The sequence below is a fragment of the Triticum dicoccoides genome, chromosome 2B, assembly GCF_002162155.2.
Source record: "Triticum dicoccoides isolate Atlit2015 ecotype Zavitan chromosome 2B, WEW_v2.0, whole genome shotgun sequence".
Classification (NCBI taxonomy): domain Eukaryota; kingdom Viridiplantae; phylum Streptophyta; class Magnoliopsida; order Poales; family Poaceae; genus Triticum; species Triticum dicoccoides.
Genome location: NC_041383.1, coordinates 65,723,518 through 65,735,915, shown reverse-complemented (window position 1 = coordinate 65,735,915; position 12,398 = coordinate 65,723,518). Strand labels below are relative to the sequence as shown.

The window sequence follows — 12,398 nt, the reverse complement described above, 5'->3', positions numbered from 1 at the left end:
TAGGAACCTAAGAGACTAAGAAAGAGAGACCGGACAAAATGATGGGAAAATAAAGAAGAGCAAACTGATGAAACTGGAACCATAGAAAACGGAAAACAGAGTGAGATCCTTGGGGAATTGGAAAAACTGAAAGAATGGTGAACTCAAAACTGATAAAACACTTATCAAATACTAAATGACAAAGACCTATCAGAAACAGAACCGACGAAGTATGAAAATCATACACATATAGACTGATGACTGATACAGAAATGAAAACATGGAGACTGATATAGAGAACTAAACCCACATACACATATAGACTGACTGAACGTGGAATGAAATAAATTAAACAGAAAATAAACTATAATAAGAAAAACTAAGACTGAAAACTGAAAATTGATACAAAGAACTAAACCTAAATGACAAAGACTAAGTGAAAAACCAAAACTGATGACTTGAGTTTAAACTGATGGACAAGAACAAACACTGACCAAATATCTGAAGACTTAACAAATAACTAAAGAGAACTAAAATGTAACACTGAGGGTACTGATCCTTAGGAATAATGATGACTAAAAATTGAAAACTGAATGAATGATTCAAACAAATATATTAAAGCTGAGAAAATTATCTACTAAAAGAACTAAAGCTGAAATAAAATTAAAGCTGAGAAAATGATCTATTAAAAGAACTAAACCTGAATCTACTAAAAAAACTGAGGCTAATAACTGAAAGACTGAAACAAACACTTACGGTGCTGGTTCTGAGGCTAACCAAGACAAGTAGCACTGCAGAAGAATGAATAAAAATTGAACATTGAGCACTCACGGAAATGATCGATTGAATAACCTGAATAATCACAACATGAATGACTGGGCACACAGACCCTGATCTATGAATGATAACTGGTGATCTGACTGAATAAATAACACTGAGGAGTAGCTAAGACAAAACAATGGCTGTACAAACAAACTAAACTGATTCATTTCTTACCTGGCAGCCAAAACTGAAAAAATAGTGATGGTGGTTTGAATGTGATAATGGAATAAAAATCACAAATGAACAACTAAGTAACAAATCTATCATCCTAATTTGATTTAAGTAATTAGAAAGGCTATGAGTGAATACAAAGACTAAATACAAACACACTGACATATGAATGATAAACAATGATCTAAATTATTTACCACATCATTTTATTACTCCAGCGGCCCAACCTGCAAGGTATAGGGAGATAATAAAATGATGGAAGACCTCAGACTATGGGATTCAGGGTACTGCTTATGCCAAAAGTGCTGCAGATTTTCATATGTGCAGAATGTCACACAAGACTGGAAGATTCATGGACACCATGAATCAAAACAGAGCATCTAGTACATAAAATATGTATTATACTATCTTTACAAGATAGCATGAATTTCACATTAAAAATTGAGCACATGGTAGCATTTCAATTCCATTTAGACACAACAAAATAACAAATGTCACATCATATAGCATTGGTGTCACCTACTCACCTTCTTTTTAATTGACTCCCGAAGACTTGCAAAACTGAACTCCAGTCAACCTGAAATAACAGAAAGGAATTAGGGCTTGATTGTTGTAGATTTGCAAAACTAAACTTGAATTAACATATAAAAATAGAGATAATTAGGATTTTAGGCCTGCTTGTGTTCTAGGGTTCAAAAAGAGAGAGGGACAGACACCACAATACAGAGGAATGAGGCGCCATAGGAAGAAGGGAGGGAGAGGGGCGACATGTGAGGGACAGAGGGAGAGGGAGACGTGCATGGGAAGGGAGGGAGGGGCACCATGGGAGGGGAGGGAGAGAAGGCGCCATGGAAGGGATGCGCATGCTAGGGGAAGGGATGCTAGGGGAGGGGCAGTCGTCCAGAGCTCGTTCTCAGATTTGGAGAAGAGACCAGAGCCTCCACGCGACGGACCACGGAAAATCATGAATAAAATGGCGCTCAGATTTGGAGATCTAGATTAACAGTAGAATCACATAGTTGTAATTACCCGAGAAATTTTAACAGAAGCTCACTGTTATGTCCTCCATCGGGCGATCTCGTTTGTTATCGCAGTAGAATTTGGTGTGCTTGAATAAAATGGCGCTCATTTGCATCGTTGTATTTCTGCAGAGTTTTAAGAAGAATTCTGGTACGAACGCACTGACCGTATACTTGTACATGTGCAGCTGAGGAACATCATGTGGGCTACTTCCAAGCATGATGTGTACGTGATGTAGAACTATTCTGTGATGCATTGGTCGTCCTTACTCCGCAAAGGAAAAGAAGTGCTCAACGTGGCAGGCCCAAATCAGGTGATCTACCACAGAGCGATGTGATAGTCCTCTATCGTCGGAATTTCGGTCAATCTCTGATCCACTGTGCGACCACACTGTGCAGGATATGCAGGGAGGTCGGCCCTTGTCCAGGGGAAGATCAGCACCATGACGGTGAAAGACAACCTCGGCAGTTCCTTCTAGCAAGATTTCAATCATAATCTGTGCATACTTGTTTATGATATGTGTGTGCCTCCATCAATCCTCTTTGGCATCATAGGATACAAGATACCAAGACTAGCAGTTCTTGTCTTGCTTATGTTTTGTGATCTCAGCTTATCTAATAAAACTGGCAATTATAGGATACAAGATACCATAACTACATAATTGGGGTCATTTGCGTTACTGTAGTTGTGTCGTCTGGCTAGTGGGCTAATATGGGAGCCACAGCATGGCATCCTTCTCCATTGTAGATCCATTGTATTTGCATGCTGCTATGTTATGTCAAGTTGAGTGAAGCAAACATATCCTGGTGTGTGTGTGTGTGTGTGTGTGTGTGTGTGTGTGTGTGTTAACATCTCCTAATGCTCCTACCAGCTTTCTGACTTTGGCAAATGTGTAACCTGTGCAAAAAACAGAAAATAAAAAATAAAGAAAACCTAATATTCATACTAATGGCGCATCACATGACAGTGCGCCATTAGTATGACAAAGCATACTAATGGCGCATCACTGGACAGTGCGCCATTAGTATGCCGCGGTCACTAATGGCGCATCCCATTGTAGTGCGCCATTAGTATGCCAAAGCACCTGGGTATACATGACCCCTGGGAGGCATACTAATGGCGCACCTTGGCCTATACTAATGGCGCACCAGTGGTGCGCCATTAGTATACCAGATACTAATGGCGCACCAGTGGTGCGCCATTAGTAAAAATTACTAATGGCGTGCTAGTAATGGCGCACCACTGATGCGCCATTAATGGCCAAATTAGGTGCGCCATTAGTAGGGGTTTTTCTAGTAGTGAAAGTAGGAGATCCGGTTTGATGACTTCCCAGAAGTTCTGATAGAACTCGGCGGGAAAACCATCCGGACCCGGGGCTTTGTTGTGTTCCATTAAGAAAACTGCTTTTCTAACTTCCTCCTGAGAGTATGGGGCTGTTAGAAGTCTGTTTTCCTCATCAACGACCTGGGGGGTGTCATCTGTTCAGGACTCATCCATTGAGAAGTTTTCTTCCTCTGAGGCTTGATACGTCTCCAACGTATCTATAATTTTTGATTGTTCCATGCTATTATATTATCTGTTTCGGATGTTTTATATGCATTAATATGCTATTTTATATTATTTTTGGGACTAACCTATTAACCTAGAGCCCAGTGCCAGTTCCTGTTTTTCCTTGTTTTATAGTTTCGCTGAAAAGGAGTACCAAACGCAGTCCAAAAGGAATGAAACTTTCGCGATGATTTTTCTTGGACCAGAAGATACACAGGAGACTTGGAGTGCAAGTCAGAAGAGCCACGAGGTGTCCACAAGGGTGGAGGGCGCACCCCCCCAACCTTGTCGGCCCCTCGTTGATCCCCTGACCTAGATCTTCCTCCTATATATTCCCAAGTATCCCAAAAACTTCCAGGGGAGGCACGAAACAAGTTTTCCACTGCCGCAACCTTCTGTACCCATGAGATCCCATCTAGGGGCCCTTTCCGGCGTCCTGCCAGAGGGGGATTTGATCACGGAGGGCTTCTACATCAAGACCATTGCCTCTCCGATGAAGCGTGAGTAGTTTACCGCAGACCTACGGGTCCATAGCTAGTAGCTAGATGGCTTCTTCTCTCTCTCTCTTTGATTCTCAATACCATGTTCTCCTCGATGTTCTTGGAGATCTATTCGATGTAATACTCTTTTGCGGTGTGTTTGTCGAGATCATATGAATTCTGGATTTATGATCAACTTATCTATGAATATTATTTGTATCTTCTCTGAATTCTTATATGCATGATTTGATATCTTTGCAAGTCTCTTCGAACTATCGATTTGGTTTGGTCAACTAGATTGGTTTTTCTTGCAATGGGAGAAGTGTTTAGCTTTGGGTTCAATCTTGCGGTGCTGGATCCTAGTGACAGAAGGGGAACCGACAAGTATTGTAATATTGCCATCGAGGATAACAAGATAGGGTTTTCATCATATTGCTTGAGTTTATCCCGCTACATCATGTCATCTTACTTAATGTGTTACTCTGTTCTTATGAATTTAATACTCTAGATGCAGGCAGGAGTCGGTCAATGTGTGAAGTATTACTAGTAGATGCATGCAGGAGTCAGTCTACTTGATACGGACGTGATGCCTATATTCATGATCATTGCCTTAGATATCGTCATAACTTTGCGTTTTTCCATCAATTGCTCGGCAGTAATTTGTTCACCCATCATAATAATTTCTATCTTGAGAGAAGCCTCTAGTTAAACCTATGCCCTCGGGTCTATTTTCCACCATATAAGTCTCCGCTCTACAATTTTAGTTTCCTATTTACTTTCTTTGCAATATTTTTACTTTCCATAAACCAAAAATATCAAAAATATTACTTTATCGTTTATCCATCTCTATCAGATCTCACGTTGCAAATAACCGTGAAGGGATTGACAACCCCTTTATCGTGTTGGGTGCAAGTTGGTGTTTGTTCGTGCAGGTATTCGGTGGCTTGCACATTGTCTCCTACTGGATTGATACCTTGGTTCTTAAAAACCGAGGGAAATACTTACTCTACTTTGCTGCATCACCCTTTCCTCTTCAAGGAAAAAACCAACTCATGCTCAAGAGGTAGCAAGGCTACGGACAGATTTTTATAATAATTACTGATGTAGGGTTTAAGTTGCTCATGCCCCTCCGACCACCCTATGGCCAGGTTAAACTAAATGTAGATGCTTCCTTTGATGAGGAGGTTTGGGGCGCTATTCTTAGGGATTACAATTACAAAGGAAACATGATAGCTATGGAAGAGGTACACGACACAAAAACAGACTGGCTACTCCAACTCCTGGACAATTGTGGTGAGCAGGAGCGCCTCCCACTCTTGATGACGTTGTGGCGTATCTGGCAATGTACGGAATGAGATTACACACCACAAGTCGCCACCACCGACGGAAGCGTCTAAACGCTTCATATGCAGCTACATTGACTCTCTTTTAACCATCCAGCAATACCCTATGGGAGATATTGACAAAGGGAAGATGGTGATTACTCATGCTCATGCTGCTCGGAAAAAGGAGAAGCAAACCGCAATGGCGGTGATTGGACGACCGCTTGACCACTGGGAAGCACCACCACCTGGCTGGAACAAATTAAATGTAGATGGAGCATTCATGGAGGAGACTGGTACGGGAGGTGTAGGCATGATCCTACGAGACAACCATGGGGCTATTATCTTCTCCTCATGTCGGCTCCTTCACACATGCGATCATGCACTGGAGGCGGAACTATTTGCATGCATGGAAGGCATTGGCCTTGCTCTTGAGTGGAGTGCAGCGCCCTTCATCTTGGAGTCGGACGCCCAGACGGCAGTCAAGATGATCAACTGCGTGGAGACCAACAGATCGCCTAGTGCGGCCATTGTCGGTGAGATCAAACGGCTTCTGCAACAAGGGCGCCAACACTTCGTCTGTTCGGTACGCCGTGAATGTAATAATGTAGCTCACCGCCTAGCTCGGCTTGGACACCACACCACGCGCACGGCAGTGTGGTTGAGGTCAGGACCTCGTGAGATTGATTTGCTGTATCACAATGATTGTATACCCAATCACTAAGTAATGAAAATCTCTTTTAGCCCGCAAAAAAAAAGAAGGAAACATGGTAGCTACGGGAAATAGAACAATCGAATATTGCCCGGGCGTCCTCGCTACTGAAGCTATTGCCCAAAAGTTTGGTCTCTCACTCGCAACAACGGCCCTAAAAAAACGGCTGGTTGTAGTAATAAAATGACTATCAACTTTTCTTTTTGAGACAAAATGACTATCAACTATGATAAGGAAAGAGGCTCGTGATGCGGGCCTGTGCAGGAAGAGACGGTGTTAGGTAGTGTGGGCTTTGGCGGAGGATACGGCCCGCAAGCCCGCCCAAAGCCAGCACCTGCCGCGCCTTCAAATACATCGCCTTTGGCGCCCAACGCAACCGCCTCAACCAACAGCTTTCCTCGCCGGAGTCCCTCCTCTCCCCACCGCGCAGGCGCAGCAGCCCACCGCATCCGCCCTCCAGCGCCGGCGACCGACGGACCGCTTCCAGGACGGGCAGCACGTGCGGCTGCGGAGCCGCGTGCAGCGCACCTACCTCCACGCCGACGACGACGGGGAGAGCGTCACGCTCAGCCAGCACCGCGCCTCCATGAACGCGGCGTGGGCGGTGCACATCTACGATGGCGGAGACGGCGACGGCAACGGAGACGGCGATGGCGACCCCGACGGCGATGGCCCGTACCTGCTCCTCCACAGCGCCGCCTACGGCCGCTACCTGTCCGCCACGGCCACGCCGGCGAGGCGAGGCCACCACGGCCTCCGCCCGGAGCTACGCGACTACGACCAGCCGGAGGTGGAGGCCATCAAGTGGCGGGCCGTCTAGTCGGGCTTCGCGGACGACGTCGTCCTGCTCCGCCATGGCGAAGGCCACTACCTCCGCGCCAACGGCAAGTACCTCCCCTGGAACTCCACCGGCGTCAGCGTCGACGACAAGGCCAGCTCCATGATGTACTGGATCGTCGAGCCCATCCCCTTCAGGGAGGCGGGCATACCTGCCATTCCTGGCCCGCTTCCGGTGAGCTCGCCATGACCCGTTTCTTGAACGCTTTTGGCGATTGCGAATTGTGTTAGTTTCTTTCAGTTGCCAGGAGAGTTCTTGATCTCCCGAACATAACTATGGTTAATGGCGACTGCAGACTCCCCTAATAGACCTCTCCGCCATATTCACGCGCCGGGGAGCGGAACGGGAGATCCGAGGCATCGAGCCCATCCCGGGAGAGGAGGCCATGCCTGCCGATCATAGCCCGGTGAGTTCGCCATGACCCCCTTCTTGAATTGCTCCTATCGATTGAGCGAATTGGATTATTTGGCGTCGTTCATTTTGAACTGCAGTTCTGTTCTTGCCGAATTTTCGAGCAGTTGTTGATCTCCAGAACATAACCATATTCTCTGCGATTCAACTGCAGAACCGCCCAATATTCTCCGCCATATTCAGTTCTCCCGGACGGCGCATCCGGTTCGTGCTGGCGCTCGAGGACGGGCCCTACCCCGAGGACCCCGAGGACGACGGCTGGCAGCAGTTCTGGTTCAGGGGGAGGTCCGCGTTCAGCCTGAGAGGCTACCTGGCGGCCCACATCGACGTCGACGACCCGAACGTCGCCATGTGCGTCCGAGGGGGCCGCCACGGGAGGCTGACCCCGCTCGTCGTCGACCTGCCCGACGGTGGCTATGGCGGGACCCTCGAGATCGTCGTCTTCCTGGCCGGGACCCCTGGTGAGAGCCTCTCTCCATGCCCCTATGGTGAATCTTTGACTGAATTTGTTACTGAAACTGTTGTGGTCTGAAGAACAGTTTACTGAAATTGTTCTAGTCTGAAAAACAGTTATCTGAATTTGTTGAAGTCTGAAACTGTTAGTGTGAGCTGTCTGCAACTGTTGTAATCTTGTACTCCGTTGATCACACTAACAGTTGCAGACAGAGTAGATGGTGATGATATCTGTTTGATTTAGCCCATTTTGCTTGTGTTTGAATAACCTCTGAACAAAATTCAGTTTCCAACACGATGAATATCAGTAAACTAAATCTTGTTTCTGCACATGATTTGTATTCAGGTTTTGTACATGACCGGTCGTAATATTATGATACATTCTGTTAGAACCTGGGAATTGGCTGAAACTGCTCTAGTCCTATAGAAAGTAAAAGTAGTTGGATGGAAATAGTGTATTTATCAAAGCTAGTTGGACATTTCTGTTCTTCATTGAGATAATTCAGTTCGTCGATTCCATATGTTTGCCGCTAGTAGAAATTATGGAAGCTAAAAGGCCAAATCAAGTTCAGTCATCTCATTTCACCTTTGCAGAGAAGATACTAATAATTTTCTAAACCGTGAATAAAATTTAGGTCCAGTATCTTGCAATAGTGTATAAAATGTTTAGTTTCTTGCACATTATGTTGTTTCAGGTTTTTGCTTCTTGATCTTTTATTGATTATTATTGGTCTGCCGCCTAACTCGCTCATAATTTCTGCTAATTCAGGCTACGACGCGCTGCGATACCCGGATGTCGATGCACAGTAGAAGAAGATCAGAGCGGGAGTCCCGACAGTTCACCTGTTCACAAGTTTCGCTGCCTCGGATATGATGGTGTCAACTTTTGCCTATAGATGGATAGATACAGATTCAGAAAACTCAGCAGCTCTAGAACTACTGAAAGTGTTGCGACCAATGGCTGAACAGTTTTATAGTGATGCTGGAATGTAGTAGCCCTTCTGACATTCATCGTGTGATGTGATTGCCACGGCTTCGTAGACAAAGCATTTCACTGTAGGGTACTTGCAATGAGGTTGATGGTCCTGCAATTGTTTTGGATCATGCATTTCACATAACTGGAAAAAAGTTGATGGTCCTTAATTCCTTAACTTAATATAACACATTTTTTGGTACTATCGTTATTACTAAAAACATCTTATATTAAGTTATAGAGCAAGTAGTACATTATAACGGTTGTCATTTTACAGAATGAGCCCATGCAATGCAGCCATGCTAACACGGTGAGACGATTAGCGCTTTTCATACACGGGCTTGGCAGACCAAAACAAATTGTTCATGGTGTAGTTTGTCAGGACACAAACCATGCTTGAGTACCTGAACCCTTGCGAAATCTGTCGAACACTCAGGACACAAACATCCAGAAATTATGTTTTTCTAGCACAACTTGATATGTCCGGTGGTACAGCTCCAGCCAATATACAACATTCAAAAACCAAAATACAAAGACTACCTCTCGGCAGTATATGTCCAGGAGCAAAGACTAGCAAAGAAGACATCTGCAGGTAGTCATGCTAGCACAAGCATTGTTAATAAACTTATAAGCAAAAACAGAAAAACTTCGTGGATTTTGGAAGAAAAAAAGTACGACGATTTGAAAAAGTTAATTGATTTTGAAAAATAATGTTCACGTATTTGACATAAGTTTGAAATACGTTCGTGCATTGGCAAAAATTTCATTGATTTCGAAATAAGAATAACACGAATTTAGAAAAAGTTCGTCGATTTTACAAAAATACTAACTTGAAAAAAGTTCAACGATTTTGAAAATATAAAGTTCACGATTTTGAAAAAAAATATCAATTTAAAAAATCATAAAATTGAAAAAAGTTCGCGGAATTTCAAAACAGAGTTCATGAATTTTAAAAAGTCACGCATTTTGAAAATAAAAGAGAACAAGAGAAAGGAAAAAAAAGAAAGAAAAAAACGAACAAAACAAGTCCAGAAAAACCTAAGCGAACAAAAAGATTGAAACAGATCCAGTTCCCATGCACAACGCCTTCACGCGCCAATTAACGAAATACTTACGCGTTAACTGGCGCAGAGGAGCCGAATAAAAATTGGGAGGATTTACCGAGCAAGCGCAAGTAGAGACAGCGATAGGACAGGTCTAGTTTTATTTTTTTCCTGTTCTTATATTTATTTTTGTTTAATTTGAAAAAAATAATTTATACAAAAAACATTGTGAATAAAAATATGGTGACATGAGTTCAAAAAAATTAGTGAATTTAAAAAATGTTTGTGATTTCAAAATATATTCATGAATTTAGAAAAATAGTAGCTGATTCAGAAAATGACCGTAGATTCAGAAAAAATGATCGCGAGAATTAAAAAATGGTAAGTAAATTTCAAAAAAGTTCACAAATTCAAAAAAAAAAATCACGGATTTCAAAGAATGTTTGTAGATTAACTTTTTTAAGGTTTGGAAAAAAGTTCATGAATTTTAAAACCTGAACTTAAAAAATGATCAAGAATTCGAAAAATATCAGGAGTTTGAGAAATTTTCATGAATTTGAAAAAAACAATTAAAATAGAAACTGCAACATAACCAAAAAAATTAGGAAAACCAACAGAAATAGGGGCACAGAAGTTTCCCGATCCTTTCTAAAATCTCTCGGAAGGAACGTTCGCTGGCACATGATGGCCCGGCGCGCTAGCGAGCGCGCGTAGGCGATGGCTCGCTAGTGCTCACATAAGGCGACACATAGCATTGTGGCACATAGGCAATTTGTGTGCCATATGGTGCACAAATGCTATGTGCATAAATTGCATGATGGTACCCCGAGTAGGGGTCCAGGAAGTATAGAGAATCATGCCCTGCAGTGGCGTCCATGATCTGATCCGTGCGTGGTAAAGGGAAATGATCCTTTGGAAAGGCTTTATTCAGCTCTTTGAAATCGACACATAGGCGCTAGGACTTGTCCTTTTTAGGTACCATAACCAAGTTGGCTAGCCAGTCGGGATGCTTAATTTCTCCGATGAATTCGGCCTCAAGTAACTTGGCAAACTCCTCACTCATAGCTTGACACTTGGGCTTTGAGAACCGTCAGAGCTCCTGCTTGACAAGTTTTGAGCCTTTAATTATATTCAAAGTGTGCTCCTCTATGTTGCGTGGGATACATGGCATATCGAGGGATGCCAGGCGAAGATGTGACAGTTTTCCCTTAGGAAATTACGTAGAGCTTCGTCGACTTCTGGTACCAGTTGCGCCCCAATGGAAACTGTTTTGTTTGGGTCCGTTGGGTGCACTTGAAATTTGACGATCTCATCGGCTGGTTTGAATGAAGTTGATTTGGGTCTTTTGTGAAGAATGACATCGTCCCTATCAACCATGGCCCGAAGTGATGTCAACTCCTCGACCGAGAAGGCCTCGACTAGTAACTCGAGGGTGAGCGATGCTGTTTTATTCTCGGCTCATAGTGCTCTCTCGGAGTTACTTGAAACGGTGATCACCCATTCGGGCCTGACATCTTAAGCTTCATTTACCCGTAATGTCGGATAGCATGGAGTTTTGAAAAGGCATCGCACCCTGATACGTCTCCATCATATCTACTTTTCCAAACACTTTTGCCCTTGTTTTGGACTCTAACTTGCATGATTTGAATGGAACTAACCCGGACTGACGCTGTTTTCAGCAGAACTGCCATGGTGTTATTTTTGTGCAGAAATAAAAGTTCTCGGAATGACTTGAAAATCCATGGAGCAACTTTTCAGAATTAATAAAAAATACTGGCGAAAGAATGAGTATCAGGGGGCCCACACCCTGTCCACGAGGGTGGGGGGCGCATCCCCTCCCCTAGGGCGCGCCCCCTGCCTCGTGGGCCCCCTAGACGTCCACCGACCTCAACTCCAACTCCATATATTTGCTTTCACAGAGAAAAAAATCAGAGAGAAAGTTTCATTGCATTTTACGATACGGAGCCGCCGCCAAGCCCTAATCTCTCTCGGGAGGGCTGATCTGGAGTCCGTTCGGGGCTCCGGAGAGGGGGATTCGTCGCCGTCATCATTATCAACCATCCTCCATCACCAATTTCATGATGCTCACCGCCGTGCGTGAGTAATTCCATCGTAGGCTTGCTGGACGGTGATGGGTTGGATGAGATTTACCATGTAACCAAGTTAGTTTTGTTAGGATTTGATCCCTAGTATCCACTATGTTCTGAGATTGATGTTGCTATGACTTTGCTATGCTTAATGCTTGTCACTAGGGCCCGAGTGCCATGATTTCAGATCTGAACCTATTATGTTTTCATGAATATATGTGAGTTCTTGATACTATCTTGCAAGTCTATAGTTAACTATTATGTGTTATTATCCGACAACCCCGAAGTGACAATAATTGGGATACTTCTCGGTGATGACCATAGTTTGAGGAGTTCATGTATTCACTATGTGTTAATGCTTTGGTCCGGTTCTCTATTAAAAGGAGGCCTTAATATCCCTTAGTTTCCATTAGGACCCCGCTTCCACGGGAGGGTAGGATAAAAGATGTCATCCAAGTTCTTTTCCATAAGCACGTATGACTGTATTCGGAATACATGCCTACATTACATTGATGAACTGGAGCTAGTTCTGTGTCACCC

General features: G+C 43.8%; 1 pseudogene; it reads left to right on the top strand.

Annotated features, from left to right (window-relative positions):
• The first annotated feature begins 5,543 nt into the window (after positions 1 to 5,543).
• LOC119360481 lies at positions 5,544 to 8,565 on the top strand (annotated as a pseudogene).
• The last annotated feature ends 3,833 nt before the right edge of the window (positions 8,566 to 12,398 follow it).